General features: G+C 37.9%; 1 protein-coding gene across 5 annotated transcripts in view; it reads right to left on the bottom strand.

Moving 5' to 3' along the window:
* The window catches only part of SNX8 (sorting nexin 8), a 69,092-nt gene that overhangs the window by 40,146 nt on the left and 16,363 nt on the right, over nucleotides 1–12,583 (bottom strand). Inside the window, exon 1 of one of the 5 annotated variants that reach the window (XM_069084799.1) lies at nucleotides 6,584–6,840. The exons of the other annotated variants lie outside the window; for them this stretch is intronic. The gene's annotated coding sequence lies outside the window, so the exon portion shown is untranslated. Of the gene's footprint in view, nucleotides 1–6,583; nucleotides 6,841–12,583 lie in introns of those variants that run through there. 5 annotated transcript variants of the gene reach the window in all.

Here is a 12,583-nt window from a genome sequence, read left to right as displayed (position 1 = left end):
AAATCCATACTATATGTATCAGTGCTACTACTACCACCCTCCCTTCCCAATTTTTCTTGATGAAGAAACAACATGCAGAGGAAGGGCAGGGAGACAGTGGTGCATAAAAAGCTGCTCTCAAAGCCAGGAACATCTGGTTCCAAATACAACATCTGACACATCGGGGCTGAATGACTCTGGTCAAGTCACAGAACCTCTCAATGCTTAGGCAACTCTCTAAGACTTTAATTGGCAGAGAAAGTGGCAATAGCCACTGTCAAGAAAGGCAGATTTCCACACCAATTACATCATAGGGAATTAAAGAATCATTTTAGTTTAAAATCTCCTGAGTTGTATCTAGTCTGGAGTAAACTATCTACACAATGTTCTTGCCCCTAAAGGGGGATAGATAACATTTAATGACTCTAGACCAACCCATAATGGCTAAAAGCCACAATCTGGGAGGGGAAAATGTATGTAGGGAGGAATCAGAGAATCTGAGATCTAGAGTCAGAAGGGAGAGGTCAGAGTCCAAAATACTGATTTTTTATACATGAGGTAACAGAGGGAACACTGGAGAGAGTGCTGGGATTAAAGTCAGGAAGACCAGAGTTCAAATCCTGCCCCAGATACTTAGTAGCAGTGTGACCCTGAGTAAAATCTCTGTGCTTCAATTTCCTCATTTGTAAAATGAGGGAATTGGATTCTGTAGCACTTAAGGTCCCTTCCAGCTCCAAAACTATGATCCTATGACAATTTTCTTTTTTTTTTTCTTTTTCTTTTTTTTTTAAAGCAATCAGGGTTAAGTAGCTTGCTCAAGGTTACATGGCCAGTTATTTCTGGGTGTGGTGCTAAGTATCTGAGCTCGGATTTGATCCAGGTCATCCCGACACTGGAGCCGGTGCTCTTACTCACCGAGCCACCTGGCTGCCCCTAAGCAATTGGGGTTAAGTAACTTGCTCAAGGTTACATGGCCAGGTGTTTCTCGGTGGGTGCTAAGTGTCTGAGCCCGGGATTCGATCTCCAGGTCTTCTCAACACTGGAGCCGGTGCTCTTACTCGCTGTGCTACCTGGCCGCCCCGACAATTTTTTTGTATGCCCAGACCATAGTATAATTCCTGGAATATATTAGAGCACTCAATGTTAGGGGCAGCCAGGTGGCACAGTGAGTAAGAGCGCTGGCCCCGCAGTCAGGAGACCTGGGATCGGTTCCGGCCTCAGATATTTAACACCCACACAAAATAACTGGCTATGTAACCTTGAGCAAGTTACTTAACCCCAATTGCTTTAAAATAAAAAGCACTCAATGTTTATTGATTCACTGATTGCAGTCCACACTAAGTGTCTGAAGCAGAATTTCAACCCAGATTTTCCTAACTCCAGGTTCAGTTCCCTTCTAAGTATCTTATGGGACCTTACTAAGGACTCTAAGCCCTCCTCCCCAGTATACCACATACCATTCCCGTTCCCCCATTCAGGAAGAACACTCAGAAACACTGTGTCGACATAAAACATATTGTATTGATCCTCCAATTCAAGTAAAATAACAAGAGACTTGCAGACCAAAGCTTATTTCTCTAACTTAAGTAAGACTGGATTCTAATGAAGTCTTTTCATACTTTCCTAATCAAGAACACAATTTTGTAGGTCTTTTCAGCATATCTGTTTTCCATATGATCTTTGTAAATCACATGCTGATGGAGGCCCACTCATAAAAATCTAATCATTCTCAAACTTTACAGTGCGTCTAATAAGGGGTGTGGCTAAGGCTCTCACTAAATTGTTAAATTTTCAACGTGAGCATGTAAACCTCCGAAATCAGCAAGCGCTACCAATCAGAGTTTAATTTATTGTTTGTTGATTACCCAGACATAAGTGACAGAGAAAATGTTAATAATGTAGATTAAACTTAAAAGTATGTCTTTCCTAAAAAAAAAATTTTTCCCCCAAGACAGTTAGTTGTTAAACATTTACCAGCACAATCCTGGTTCTAATACTTTCCACAGCAGACACCAGGATAACCACAGGAAAAAGAGAATCTTTGGTTTGCTGAAGGCATCACAAAATTGAAACAGGGTACTGAAAACAGTCATCTATCAGATGACTTCCTGGTGACTCAGATCAGTTAAAGTAACCTAGCCAGAAAAGTTATCAGGTTGTTACATCTCTCTAACTCTAAAATTAGACATTTCTGAAAGGGATTGCTAAAGTCCAGTTTATTCCTCTGACCTACTCATTTAAGAAATGTTTACATCAGGAGAGCCAAAAGGACTTTTCCACATATTTAGAATGAAATTATTTTTATAACTTTAGGGAAACCTATAGAATAAGTGCCTCCAAGTTAGTATTCAGAAGTTACATTAAAAAAAGTTATTCGTTTCTGTTTCACAATGTAATCTATTCCTTCTCCTACCTCTACTTTGGTTCTCTGTTCAATTTAAAATGATTGATTTTTTCTGTGCTCTCAAAAAGTGGAAGTTCAAATGTTTCCAAAATATATGTAGTGAATAAGTAGATGAGTCTAATTATAGTGAAAGCTAAACAAAAATAACCTGTAAAAGACAGAGATTGGGGCAATTCTAAAAGAAATACCAAGACAGCCCTTGACATCACAAACTCACCGAGACACAGTAAATCAGAAGATTGAAAACCTAGAAAGTTTTCATTATTAACATATGTTTCACTTACTGTGTTATTTTGCATTGTTCAGAATCTGATTAACTTTCACTATAACCAGACATTGAGATCATTCAACTAAATTGTTTCACCATCCCCAAAGAAAACTGAAATTTCCACTAGTCTCTGTTCACAGCCAAAACATTCTAGGATGTGCAGCTGGGATAGTCTCTGAATCAATTTGTTATTAATTAGCTGAAAAGTAACATTGTCACAATCCAGTTTTTTTTTACTCTACAGAGCTTTAGAAGTGATTTATTTCTCTAAATGTTTTGAGTTGGCAACACAAGCAGACATTACACTCAATTCAATGGATAGAAAATCTGTCTCCTAGTCAGCTACTAGGGTGAAAGGAAAATTTTTAGCAAAAATCATCTACTGCCTAATGTGAAAATATGTTTAATATGAATGTGTACGTAGGGCCTATATAAGATCGCACACCATCATGGGGAGGGGGAGGAGATGGAGGCAGAGAAAATTTAGAACTCAAAATCTTATGTAAGTGAATGTTGAAAACTAAAAATATATTAATAAAAAAGTTTTTAAAATAATTTGGAATTATGTGAGTAAGGTAACTAAAATGTCTTTACAAATCATCTAATATCAAAAATTGGGGAAATTAACAGGGCTTATTTGTATAGCATTAACAGTTTCCAAAGCATTTGGCATCCTTTGTCTCACTGTATCCTCATAGCAACCTTGGGCAAGTATCATCATACTCATTTTACAGACAAAGGACTGTGAAAGGAAAAAACTCACAAAAACAATCATGCATGTCTTCAGGAGAAAAGAAGAGAGAACCATGAACAGAACACAGGAGTCAGAGAATCAGGTCTGCTAAACTGAAGCTCAATTTATACATGTAATTAATCTCTGATGAAAACTACTTTACCACATGATATGCATTCAAAGTCTTCATGACCTCAATAATATCAGTTAATCCTGCCCAAGAAGAAGGAAAAAAGAACAAGCAGTTTACTCAGTTTTTCTCCCAGCCAAGATCATCAACAGAGAGACGTTCAAAACTTAGTAAATATTCTACAATAACCACTTGAATTAAGATAGGAAAGTTAGTTCCTAGAGCTAAAGTCCTGGAAGTAGGAATACTGAGTTGTTCAAATCAAACCAATTAAATTCAACAAAATATTTATTAAGCACCTACCAAATGAAGAACATTATATCCAGTGCTGAAGAAATGCAGCATCCTGTGCCCCAAGGAGTTTATTTAGGCTACTAGAGGTACAACAGAAACACACTTACGTGTAATTTTGTCTAATAGTTATTTAAATTAAAGGAGCAACAAAGCACAATGTGAGATGGGGGGGGAGAGGATCATCACTTACTGGGAGGGCTGAGGAGGGTCAAAGAAGGATTTTAAAAATTATTAACAAGCATTTACTCTCTCTCTTTCTAGCCTCCTCCTGTGCTCCACCCCATTTTCAATGGGAGGGGGAAGGAGAAGGGAGACAGGAGGCAGAGAAAAAACTGGGGAAAAATTTTCACTTAGAAGGCTTAATGGAGGACGTGCTGTCCGAGCTGGCCTTTAAAGGATAAGTTTGACTTCAACAGGTACTCCAGGTACAAAGAACAGCATGAACAATGGCAGACAGAAGGCAAATCATAGGATCCATATGTGACTTGTCAAGTAGCCCAGTTTGATCTATAGTACATGTAGAAGAGAAATAAAGCAGGAAAGGTTAAGGTTGTGAAGATTGTGAAGAGCCCTGAATGCCTGGCTGGAGGAACTTTATCTGGCAGGCAATAAACCAAAAGTCACTGAAAGATTCTGAACAAAGGAGTCATATGATCAGGGATATGTATAAGATGAGAGTTGAGGCAACCATCAAAAAGGGAACTGCCTAAAATGCTTTGCATGCAATCCTAAATCCAATCTAACTGTTACAAACGGATGGCATTTGCACATTTACCAGCTAGGAAACAGGCTTTCCATAAGTGACATTAAAGAAGGAAATATGAGGTGAGAATGCTTTTCACTGTACCCCCAAACTTTCTTGGATTGCTAAAGATTAAATTTTAAACTTCTGTAATAAACATTGACCCAAAACTACCAATTTTACAATTCAAGGAAAAATTAACAATCGAAGTAATCCATGAGTCATGTATATACCCTTTATTTGGGTTCTCAATAAAAACTGAAACCAATTTAATATCTTCCTTTGCTACCAAATACCAATAAAAGTTGTTCCACAACAAGCTTATATTTATTCCAGACGAGGCTGAATGTTCTCCACAACATAAAGGTAAAATTATGTGATCATGGAAAGAGCAGTTTCAGCAAAATCACAGGGAAAGAAGCCCAAAGAACACATCTACTACATAACACTTAAAGCTTAACTATAATTTAGTACTTGAAATCATTTTAAAAGATAGGGAGTTGAATGAAGCATATCTTTATACCACCTTGGGAAAAAAATGGCTATCAACAATTTAGTCATATAAACAATATTTGGAGGACAATATTTATATAAAAGAACAAATTATTTTAACATTAGAAATACCTACTTACATACAGCAGCTAGGACAGTTAGGTGGCACAGTGGATAGAGTGCTTGGCCTGAAGTCAGGAAAACTCATCTTTTGAATTCAAATCTGGCCTCAGACATTTACTATCTGTGTAACCCTGGGCCAGTCACTTAACCTTGTTTGCCTCAGTTTCCTCATCTGTAAAATGAGCTAGAGAGGGAAATGGCAAACCATTCTAGTATCTTTGCCAAGAAAATCCCAAATGGGGTCAAGAAGAGTCAGATACAACTGAAACTACAACAACCCACATATAACCAATGAAATTACAAAGGTTATACTGGTGTTTTGATTTCTAATAAGCCTATCATTCTTTTTCTTTTTTCTTTTTGGAGGGCAATTGGGGTTAAGTAACTTGCCCAGGGTCACATGGCTAGTTTTTGTGTTAAGTGTGTGAGGCCGGATTTGAACTCAGGTCCTCCTGACTCCAGGGCCGGTGCTCTATTCACTGCATCACTTATCCGCCCTCTATCACTCTTAACTATGATAAACTCCTGGAGGTCTGAGATTGGTCCTATTTATCTTTCTATCTCTCCTAGCCTCTACCATAGTATATTTCATATAAGTAATAAGTTAATGTTTGTTGAACATATAATAATTTCAAAGACTTCTACTAGCCCAATTAAATTGATAGTATGCTTTTAACATAAATACATTTTAAACTTTTATAATTCGGATTCTTCTCTAATCCAGAATTATTTCCCTCTAATTATTCAGATATTCAATATTTAACACCTGTCTCCTTAGCATATTAATTCCTAGAAAGCCATGCTTATATATAGTACCACACATACGAATGGAAATACTTAACAAATATTTAATAATTACTTTACTAAAATTGAGACAATAAAATAGATTTTTCCTACAATGCTGTCAGTGTTTAAATAGTAACAGACTTTAGTACAAAGTACAATGTCAGTGTCTACTGAACCTCACATTACCAGAATTCATTTTCCAGCTATTGTTCCTGGGTCTCTCCAAAACAGTTATTTCTGTCACCCAATTTAAGCATCCATTAGAAATATAACTCAAAAAATCAAATCATTGTTCACAAGTTTATTAATGTTCCCTACTGATCCTGAAAAAAAAATCATATCTAACATGACAACAACACTATAATTCTGTAGTGGGCAATCTCCTTTATCCCTTGACAAAATGGTTGTCATGGAATGAATGCTAGACTCGGAGAGAGGACTTCTAATCCTGGCTCAGTCACTACCTGCTGTGTGACCCTGAAGAACTAATTTCACATCTTTGGTTTCCTAACTTTCTTATGACATGGAAGATTAAGGGGTTGGCTGATGATTTCTAAGGTACCTTCCACCTATAATCTATGAGTCTGAAAAATAAGATAGCATTCTCAACATCACCCTTACAGCCAGCTTACCTTTTACCAGTTTGAATCTGAGTTTGAATCTTCACTTAGATAGAGGAAAAACCAGGAATGAAGGAGTATTCCATACTGAGCTTCAGTTAAATCATCAGTTTAAGGGAAAAACAGCTATCCAACTTCTCCTCTGCTTCCCAACAGACCTAACTTACGGACACATCTCCTTTTGTACTACATTTTTCTTAAGAAGAAGAAAAAAACCCTTAACCAGAATTCCCCTTCCCTCAATATATCACTTTTCTGTTTAACCACACATAATGGCAAAATTTTTTCTACGTAACAGTGCCTCAGTTCCTCTTTTTCCTAATTGAGAGATTTTGCCTTGCAAATGACAAATGTTATGCCAAAGACTTGAAAATGAACAGTTTCAGGATCTTGAATGTCAACTAAAATATTATTCAGATGTCTGTAGTTGTTAAACTCCTAACTGAAGTATTTTATACTACCTGTACTTCTTGCTAAGAAGGGGAACAATATTCTATTCTGTTTAAAAAGTCAGGTTCCACTTCCATACACTGTTACATTGTTGACATGCTAGCTTGTTTTGTTGAACTATCCCTCCCCCCCTTTTTTGATATTTTGTTACAAAGAATAAGAAGGGGAGGAAGAAAGAATATATTCAGTAATGAATGTGAAGTAAAAACAAAAGACATTTTAAAAAGACAGATTCAGGTTCATAAGGTTATATATTAAAATATATAAACTAAAATAGGGTCACAGATTTGGAGCAGGAAAGAACCTTGGAGATCATCTAAGTCAACCCCTTTATACAAATGGAGACTGAGACAGAAAGGTTGTGACGTGCCCTGGGTCACATGGGTAGTAAGAAGCTGAGCTAGGATTCAAACTCGGATCTTTTGAGTCTAAAATGTGGTCATTTGTGTGACAAATTACAATGAAAATATGTGGTATTTGTGTCCCATCAAACCCACAGAACTGAAATTCTACATCCTTGGAATTAAAGGAGTATTAAGCAAGAAGAGAAGTTATTATACAATGTCTTTTTTTTTTTTTGCACAGCTTTCATTCTGAATTAGTCAGCATTTACAGTCTTAAAACCTAAACTATCCAAAAGATGCTCAGAAAAAATTACCTCGAAGATACTCTTCATTAAACTCCCAGTCATCTTAGACTGCATGGTCTAGGAATGAAATATAATTACCATATGTATATCAATAAGGAAACCTAACAAGTACCTGTTACATAAGACTCTTTTGTATCTCTCCCTTCTCTTCAATCTAGAACAAAAGCCTTCCCCCAAGGAATGTGTTTTAGAGACACATTAAAGTGAACAACGCAGTAAAAGTGAACTGCAAAAGATGCAAAAAAAACCCTGCAAAAATGCCAAACATATAATAAACAATAAATGTGTGTGTGTGTGTGTGTGTGTGTGTGTGTGTGTGTGTGTGTACTTCTGGAGTGTCAGGAGGGCCACTATCAAGAGACAGTTCAGTCTAGCTAGGAGAATTGCATCACCAGGTATTTTTACTGACCCAGACATCCAGATAAAAGTCATTCCACCTTCACATACGCTCTGTTCACAGTGACAAACCATAAAAGGTGATTCCACAACCCCTATGTCACACTTAGTCATCACAGGATCTTGGGTCAGGTCTCTGACCCTTAAATGGTTCTTCTTCTATCCCATGACTGTAAAACACCCACTTCCCGTTCCCTTTATTCTAGTAATTCAGAATCTCCATCTGCTGATGCAAAAATCCTTTCCCCTAGCCACCTCCACCCATACTCTCGTCATCTTAGATCTCTCAGTCTTACACTCTTTTCCATCTTCTTCTTACACTCTTTTTCTTGACCCTCATCCATTCTTTCTCATTTAGGGGTTTCAACATACATACTGATGTTCCCTTAAACACTCTGGCTTCTGACTTCACCAATCTCCATTAATTCCCATGATCTATAACTTTAATCAGCTTCAGCCACCCACAAGGATCATCATACTCAGGATCTCTCCATCATCCATACCCAGGTCACCTCTACAACCTCTAATTCCAAAGCTCCTCCTTCCGAACATAAATTTTTATTGTTCCATCTCTCTCTGCTTCACTCTCCCTCAACCTGTATGTACTTCAGCACCACTCCAGTCCTTCCAACTATCTCTACTCTACTCAGTTACCCTGTTTTAGCTTCACTGTCTTCTCTTTACAATTTTGACTATAGATTAGATGAATTCAACTACATATGGGCCTCCACTTTCAAATCCCCTTGTCCCTTTGTCCTACCACTATCGACCTCGTCAATCTTCAATGCTGGATCACCCCTAACATTTATCTTCTCTACTATTCCCAGGTTAATGAATACTTCCGAAAAAGTCACACCACTGTGCTAGCTAGGGACATCAAAAACTCATGTTATCTAATCTCTACTGAGCCCCTGCTACTCTAGGGTAATCCTTTTATTCTTCCCCAATTGGTTCTCTTCCCAAAGTCCCTCCCTCTGTGACATCATTTCCTACTTTACTGAAAAATTAAGTAATTTGTCCATTAGGTGCTTCATTCCCTTGCTCTGAAATTCAAAATCACTAAAGGTCTTCACCCATGCTCTCCTTTGTTCCCCTAAGAAGGTGGCCCTTCATCCTGTCAAGGATAACCACTCTACTTGAACCTTGGGTCCCATCCTCTACTGTCTCCTCTGGGAGATAGCCCCAGGATTTATTTTTTCATTAATTCTTTCCCTGTTGCCTACAAGAATGATTTGGTGCCCCTTATCCTAAAACCCTTCATATAAGTTCCATCTCACACCTGTTAGATTGGCAAAGTGGACCAAAAAAAAAAAAAAAAAGGAAAATGACAAATGTTGGAAAGGTGTGGGAATACTGATGCATTAATGAACTCTTGGTAGGAACTGTGTCATAGGATTTAGACATTCAAGGGACCTTGAAGATCAATCCTCTCATTTTACAAAGAAACTGAAGCCTAGAGATATAAGCTGGTTTGCTGAATTTACACAAGCAAGTAACCATTACTATCAATATATCTAGATAATCTGTAGATAAATATAAGTGATTAAGGAAAGCTTGTTCATTTTAATTTTGAGCTGGATTTTGGGGGAAGAAAGGGACTTCACCTGATAAGAAAGGAGAAGGGAAGAACAGTGTGAGCAAAGGCAGGGAGCTGAGAGTGAGAGAGAGACAGACAGAAACACGCTACAACTGGGGATATGCATATAGAAAGACAGATAATATTTATGTATCTTCCACCTATGTATGAGTTTTTGCATAGGCTATCCCCTCATGCCTTCCTATTTCTGCCTCTTAGAATCTCTAATTTCCTTCAAGGTTTAGCTCATCTTTAAACATGAGACCCCCCCCCTCCCCATCCAGCACTCAGTACAGTGCCTGCCATACAAAAGGCACTTAATAAATTCTTACCGACTTGACTCAATCCCTTCAGCTGCTTGTCCCATCCCCCTTCCCAAAAGAATTTCTTGTATTTATTTTGTATGTGTTCCATATCTACTCATCTGCAGCCTAATGTAAACTACCTGATGGAAAGGACTGTTTCATTTCTTACTCGGTATCCCCAGCATCTAACAGTGCATGGCTTATAATCGTCACTTAAGAAATGTTAGCTGAATGAATATGCCAGGTAAGTTTTCTCTTCTCTAAGTTACATATCTCCAATGCCTTCAAATGATCCTCCCATACATGAATCTTTCACCATCCTGGTTACCCTCTTATCTGAATACTATCAAGCCCCCATAACTGAACACAATCCTCAGGATTCAATCAGAACATGGCAAAATACAGCAGAATTGTTGCCACCTGTTGATATACAGATGCCACAGAAAGACTAAGAAAATACAAAAACTGGATTTAACAATAAAAAGGCCATTAATAATACTGGAGAATGATTTTGGTAGGGCAGTAGAGACAGAAGTCGGATTTGGCAGCGAAGAAGCAGAGATACTGAAAGGTAGTTACTCTTTCTAAAAGTCTAGTTGTGAAGGAATCATGACAGAAAGGACTGTGGGAATTAGGGGTCAAGCAAAAGCAAAAAAACAAAACAAAACAAAACCCAACAGAATAAGAAAGGAGGGGTAGAATTTGACACCCCACAATCACATTCTAGGATGCCATCTGGCCAGTTCTATACATGACATACAAAGACAATGCTACTGATCAACATGGGACTTTTGAAGGGGTCTTGGAGACCATCTAATCTAAATCCCCTTACAGATGAGAAGATTGAGGGACAGAGAGGCTAAGCGATTTGCCTGAGGTCACACAGGTAGTAGTGGGATGTGAACTCAGGTCTTCCTGAATCCAAGTCTGGTACACTATCCATTACACTACACTACCAGGATAATTTGAGTTGTCTTCCAGTTAGTATAAATTTGCACTGATATAACAATATACTACCCATAGTTAAAAGTAGTCTGTAGCCTTGAAACATGCAGATTCATCTTGTGAGTTTGACCTGACAAACACAGAGCTCTCAATAACATAACTAGCCAGAGTATTATTTCACAGTCAAAAGTGGGGGGAAAAAAGTAACCAAAGGCAAGATCAGATAGAAAAATGTAGTCTAGTGAAAGAAACAAAGGTTCTTGAGGAGTCATGGTCCTAATATGTGCAATAGGTAAGATTTGGGATATATAAGATTTCCTTCAAAGACCACATGGGGGGGGGGGGGAATGGGCAAAACTTCTTACTTTTAATAGTCTGAACATCTTCATTAACAAAAGGTTTGGTAAGAGTAGGAGTCAGTGTAATAAACAAATTCTGGGCTTCTAAACAAAAATATCCAAAGAGGTCCCTTGGAGGCTACCAACCCTGAAGCAACCTGGTACTCTGAGGGCACCCTCTTTTTATAGACCTCCAAGCAATGAAGGACATATAATATCACTTTATAGCATATTACACAATAGCCTTTACTTTTTGAAGCTCACATACATTACCAAAGTTGCCCAATGAGGTATACAGGGCAAGAATCATTAGCTGTTTTAAAAAATTATTTATTTTTTATTTTTATTTTTCAACATTTGCTTCTATAAGTTTTAAATTTTCTCTGCCTTCCTCTGCCCTCCCCAAGACGGCATACAATCAAATATATGTTCTACATATACAATCTTATTAAACATATTTTTACATTAGTCATGTTGCATGGAAGAATTAAAACATATGGGAGGAACCATGAGAAAGAAAAACAAAACAAAACAAAAAAAAGAGAACAAATAGTATGCTTCCATCTGCATTCAGACTCCATATTTCTTTCTCTAGATGTGGATGGCATTTTCCATCATGAGTCTTTTGGAGTTGTTTTAGATCATTGCATTGCTGAGAAGAGCTAAGTCTATCAAAGTCAATCATCGTACAATATGGCTGTTACTGTGTACAATGATCACTTCCCTGCTCATCATTTTTTATAGCACAATAGTATTCCATTACATTCATATTACCACAGCTTGTTCAGCCATTCCTCAACTGATGGGCAAAGATCTCAGTTTCCAGTCTTGGCCACCACAAAAAGAGCTGCTGTAAATATTTTTGTACATGTGGGTCCTTTCCCCATTTTTACAATTTCTTCGGGATACAGCCCTAGAAGTGGTATCACTGGGTCATTAGCCATTTTTTAATAGATGAGGAAACACCGGCAGACAGGATAAGTGACTTGCCTGAGACAGTAATATAATAATGACTAATTTTAATTCTACAGTGCTTTCCAATTTGCAAAGTGCTTTCACATGCATTATTGCTATGATTTTGCTTCATAAATCTCCCCCTCCCCCCACTAGATCCTTGCCCACAGCCTACAAACATACTCAGGTCTCAACATCTCCCTTGACCCTGCCATTCCCTCAAGATAACTCTCCTCCCTCCCTACTTCTAGTCTACCAAATTACTAAACTCCTAGAAAGAAAAGTCTACTTTGGTAACTCTACTTTTCAGCACACACACACACACACACACACACACACACACACACACACACTCTCTCTCTCTCTCTCTCTCTCTCTCTCTCTCTCTCTCTCTCTCTC

Source organism: Petaurus breviceps, unplaced genomic scaffold, assembly GCF_028583685.1.
Source record: "Petaurus breviceps papuanus isolate PSGF00001 unplaced genomic scaffold, PetGlider_PUasm1.0 175, whole genome shotgun sequence".
Taxonomy (NCBI): Eukaryota; Metazoa; Chordata; class Mammalia; order Diprotodontia; family Petauridae; genus Petaurus; species Petaurus breviceps.
Note: the sequence above shows the minus strand (reverse complement) of the source record. Positions and strands in the feature narration are given on the sequence as shown.